Source organism: Solanum tuberosum, unplaced genomic scaffold, assembly GCF_000226075.1.
Source record: "Solanum tuberosum cultivar DM 1-3 516 R44 unplaced genomic scaffold, SolTub_3.0 scf00147, whole genome shotgun sequence".
NCBI lineage: Eukaryota > Viridiplantae > Streptophyta > Magnoliopsida > Solanales > Solanaceae > Solanum > Solanum tuberosum.
In genome coordinates this window covers 32,307-38,306 of record NW_006239070.1, presented here as the reverse complement: position 1 = coordinate 38,306, position 6,000 = coordinate 32,307, and positions in this window count along the sequence as shown.

Sequence of the window (6,000 nt, the reverse complement as noted above, 5' to 3'; positions counted from 1 at the left end):
CAACACATATAACAAGGAGAATACAAGATTCTACAAGCTTAACAAAGATTTAGAAGTTCACTTGTCTTAATCAATCAACAAATCACTTTGGGACTTGAGTTTCCCTTTTCGAACAATATATGAATAAACACAATATAGTCAATAAAATAATCACAAAAAAATTTGAAACTAACAACATCTATATCAAACAATTTAGAAAACGGGGTCAAATTGATCTAACAACCCGATTTCAAAAATGAAGGGTAAATATGAAATTTGTTGCATAAATACGTTACCAAAGAATTTAGAAATTAATGGTGAAAATTATTTCAAAAATGGAGTTGAATTCATAATATCATTAATCTATCAAAAACCTTCAATCGTTTTCAAAAGGCTTTCAAGTTGGGTCAAAATCCATGTTTAAACATCAAAATCACGAATTAATCAATGGGTAAAAGGGTTAGGAAGTTAGAAATTGTAACTCAATCAATGAATCTTGAAAAAAACTTAAAATTGTCAAAATCGAGCTCTTGATATTCAAAAATGGTGAAATGAGGTTGATATCATGACTTTGAGAAGAAAATGATGTTCAAGCAAAAAAATCATTCATCGCGATCGCGACCCAAGGGCTCGCGATCACAATGAGTGAACATGTCAACTCATTTCAGTAGATCATTGCAATTGCGGTGGGACTTCACACGATCACAATGCATCCTATAACAACCCTACGCGGTCACGAGAAAGGGTCTTGCGATCGCGATGACCAGTTACCCAGGCACCAGAAACAGAAAAACCAACAAAACCATAAGGCACAAATTTTTTCGAATGGACCCTCGGGATTCATTCTGAACTCCAAGTTTATAAACCAAATATGCTACCCGACTAAACTCAACATTCCAAACTCAATGAAATCATCGATACACGAATCTAAGGTCTCATTGATCAAAACCAGTGAAAGTCGTTATAATTAACTTAACGCTTAAAAAACCCCGGTACCTTTGAAAATTCAACAAATACTCCTTTCGAGGCTAAAATCATCCTCTGAATCTAATGGAATTGTCGGAAATACGATCCGAGCATCCAAACTCCAAATATTAATCAAAGTCAACTCAAAAACTAAAATTTTGTTTGAGAAAAATCTTCTAGCAAAGTTAGACAAAATTTTGTTTTGTATAATAGTGTATAAATTATATATTATTATTATTATTATTATTATTATTATTATTATTATTATTATTATTATTATTATTATTATTATTATTATTATTATTATTATTATTATTATTATTATTATTATTATTATTATTATTATTATTATTATTATTATTATTATTATTATTATTATTATTATTATTATTATTATTATTATTATTATTATTATTATTATTATTATTATTATTATTATTATTATTATTATTATTATTATTATTATTATTATTATTATTATTATTATTATTATTATTATTATATATATGTATGTATAAATACCTCTTATTATTTTATATAATATTATGTATTGATGTATAATATTGTTTATTAAGTTTTTAAATATTTTTGTAAAAAAGAAATATGAAAGTTTTGTATGTTATTGTATATCAGACTTATATTATAGTATACCGAATTGTGTTCTAGGCTAAAATTTGTAATGTAAGTCTTGGGTTATATTTTACAATGTACGTTAGGTAATTGTACTTTTATGAATTTTTTCAATGATAAATAAGAGTATTATAATCCATACTTTATACAAATATTGCTAAATACTTTAGCGACTTTGAATATAGTGACATTAATTCAATTACCGCGCTAAATACTTTTACGTTAATAAATTTTACCGCTAAAAAAATAAATTTATTATCACTAAATATCTTTTTTATTGTAGCTAGAAATAGGAAACAAGTCAAGATTAGAATTTAGATTCTAATGTGACCAAATCCAATTGACTTTTATAAGGAAAAAAGGCAATAAAAAAGTTGTCTCCTTTAAAATTCCACTTAGAATATGTTCTACCTTTTATATCAGACCTTTCTTTTTCTTCCTTCCGTACATGCATGCACTCGTTTGCTCTCAAAGTATGAACTTGAGTTTTTTTTTATATATAAAATTTTATGCTTGTTTAGTGTTTACACAAAATTATATTAATTTTTTTAATAATTAATTAAAAGCAAAGATCGATGTAAATATATTTTTTAATTTTGCGATTTGAATCCGATCTTCCTTATTAGTGAAGTGGTACATTCCTCTTCGTTTGACAAATGATTTATATATACCTTTATCGTCTAATAGATAATGCATATTTATCCCTTTCGTTTTTTTAAATTCGTTGACCTTATCCACTATTTTACCCTCTAGACCCAACCTAGATCAATCCCATGTAGAAAAAATCCAATGCCTTATAATTCAGATTCGATCTAAACTCATATTATGATTTGAGTAGAAGAGGGATGGCATTTTTTTAAAAATTGGATCAGGTCTGGAGGGGTAAAAAAAAGAGTGAGATAATTATTTAAAGCCGTATGACGTTAATGGAGTTTATTTGAAAACAACAAAATTGGGGCTAGGGGAAAGGAAGGGGAGAGGATTACAACTTATAAGGTGGGGAATCGAATCTTCATTAACAAGGTTAAAATTTGGATAGCAAACCAATTAATCTACTAAAATTTCCAATAATTTCTTAAATTAAAACACCAATTTTAAGATCTTTTTTTAATTCAGTAAATACAGATATGTTAACAAAAATGATAAATATACATTATTTGTTGGACAACAAAAATATATATGTATTTTTTAAACAAGTAATATATTTCTTTAAATGACAGAGTCAAGAGAAATATTTACCCCCTTTTCCATTAATTAATTTGATGAGATGAAAATATGTCTATTAGCTATGGTTAGGAGTGACGAACGGGAGAATTAGGTCAAAATATTGAATAAACAAAATCATTAACTTAGTTGCAATTTAACATCTTCTCTTGTAAATTTTTCATCCTTACTTTTTAGGGGAAATTATACAAATTGAACTCATTAGGTAAATTATTTATCTAAATTGGACTCAACTCAATATATTTATTCTGATTAGATTCACGGTCCAAATTATTTATCCAACGGCCCCCTTATTCTATTCATTAAACCACTACTTCTTCATCCCCGATACCATCAGAGTATATATATACAGTGGCGTAGCTAAAAAATTTACGAAGGGTGTTCAAAAACTTAATAGCTAATAAAAATTATTTAATGAATGGGTGCACTTAAATTTTGTAAATCAAACTACGTAACATTAATGATTAATTTTTTTAATTAACAAATATATCAAAAATTTTAAAATCATTCTACATAATATTTAGCTTTAATGTTCACGTTTATTTGATAGAAAGTGAACATACAAAGAAAAAAGAAGAGAAAATCCAGTTTAGAGTGAAATAACTTTTATGCTTCAAGATTTTACGAACTTCAGATAACTAACAACGAGAAAGGAAAAATAAAGAGTAGAATCGAACGAGTTATATTAAGTGAAATTTTATAGGAAGCCTTTTCACTTTTAGTAGCTTTATGGAATAAATAAATAAATAAATAGAATTTGCTTATTAACTTTAAATTAAATAATTCCTTCTAAATTTTATTTAAATTTTTAATGAAAAGAAAAATCAAAAGTCAAATAACATATTTAAGGGATTTGAACTCGCACACATCAGGTTGCAAAGGACTTAGCTTGAACTAAACGATTAAAATCACTGAGCTAAGAATTGTTTTTCAAGGGTCTCCAAAATGTGTTATTTAATCATTTAAAGTATCATTTTTCTTATAAATACAATGTAATTTTCCAACGTAGGGTGTCCAATTGGACACCCTAGGAAAAGGGTAGCTACGCCCTTGTGTGTGTGTATATATATATATATATATATATACTCTGATGTATCTATATACTCTGATGGTATCAAACAGTAATTGATTAGTTTTTTTACTGAAACATTGTATGTTCCTCCTTGATGCCATCAGAGTAAATATATACTCTAATAGTATTAAGCAATAAAGAAGCATTAGTAATTAAAAACGAGGGGGTATGAAAATAAAAGAATAACCGCTTGTAAATAATTTTCCTTTTTGATGTACAAGTGCTCTTTTCCTTACTTTTTATGATCCAATTTTCATCCCCAAAACACAATGATTAAATGTTGTCTCTGAAATTTCAATTACTACTCCCTCCATTCTATATTAATTGAATTTTTGAGGTATTTTTCATTTTCAAATTAACTTAATTGTTCAATTTTCAAGACTACTTTTAGAGTGTTCTTCCAATTTTACCCTTCATTAGTTAGTATTGTAATTAGTGATTAATTAATATTTAGTTATTTTAATAATAAATTTGATAATAATTAATAAGGGTAAAATGAAAAACAATGTTCAATTTATGTCTTAATCTACTTTTCTTAAAAGGTGTGAAATACCTCAAAAATTCAATTAATATGGAATGCAGGGAGTACGACAATATAACAATAACATCTCATTGTTAATATTGTATTTCTTAATGGACGATGAAGAATGTTCATGTGGATAACTATTTGAATAGAGTTTTGACTAGGGAGTATACCTTGATAGGAAATTTATATGCTCCAATTACATATTATTTTTGTGTCCCAGTTTATATGACTCTCTTTCTTTTTAGTTCCAAAAAGCTAAGAATGATACATTTCTATATTTACGAAGAATTTAATTTTAAAATATAAATTTTATCCTTAATAAAATAATTTTATCCTTAATAAAATAATTTTATCCTTAATAAAATAATTTTATCCTTAATAAAATAATTTTATCCTTAATAAAATAATTTTATCCTTAATAAAATAATTTTATCCTTAATAAAATAATTTTATCCTTAATAAAATAATTTTATCCTTAATAAAATAATTTTATCCTTAATAAAATAATTTTATCCTTAATAAAATAATTTTATCCTTAATAAAATAATTTTATCCTTAATAAAATAATTTTATAATCACACAAACATTTTTCACTTATTTGACACCATAAATTCCAATTTTTTTTTTTTCTTAAATTATGTATTAAGTCAAACTAACTTATAGAAAATGAAACGGAATGGAGGAAGTATCATCCTTTTGCATGAAATGGTTGTTGGATAGTCAATGTCATTCTTTTTGACAGATTGAATCAAGTCAAAGCTCTTTCAACCATCATAGCAATGTTGTTCCCCTCTTTTAGGATGCATGAAAAAAAAAAATCTCACTTTGTTTGGAGAAGATGAGTGAAATCATGAGTTTATTGGATGACACTTGAAGCACTTGTTGTCCTAACATTTCAACTGTGCTTCTTTTGATTTGACCAATAATTGCCAAGGTAACTTTTGACCTTCTTTAGGAGTAGGATGACTCAATAGTATTAGATTTGGGGTTGATTTTTGTTGCAATCATCTTGATATTTTTAAACCTAGAGGAGAAGAGAGATAAGAGCAGACACAACTTAAGTTTATTAGTGATCTAAAATCAAAAATAAATCAAAGGTGTTAATTATTATTATTTATTTTATTTATAAAAAAAAAATAGTTTTTCAAGATGTAGAATTGTTAATATATTCTAACAAAATTTCGAAAAGTACAAATGATTTTAAATCTTATGGTCTTAAACATGACATGTAAAAAATTATAATTAAAAAATGACAAAAATAAAATAACATAAAATATTTTTTTCGAAATGAACTAAACAAAGTAAGACAAATAAATTGAAATGACACAATATAATTATTTTTTTAACTAAAAAATTAGAATAACTTTATTATTACTAAAAAAAAATGAGAGCCCTCAAATTTGGAGGTCTAAGGCGGACGCCTGATTTTCAAAGGCATTGAGCCGCCGCCCCTTGATAAGCGGTAGATATTATTTATTGTGCATGCTAAAATTTATAGACAATTAAAGTCGCGTCAAGAAAATAAAGAAGTCTAAAGAATCTTGTAACAAGCCATGTAGTAATTTATGTCAATATATACAATGAATATTATAATCTCTATAAC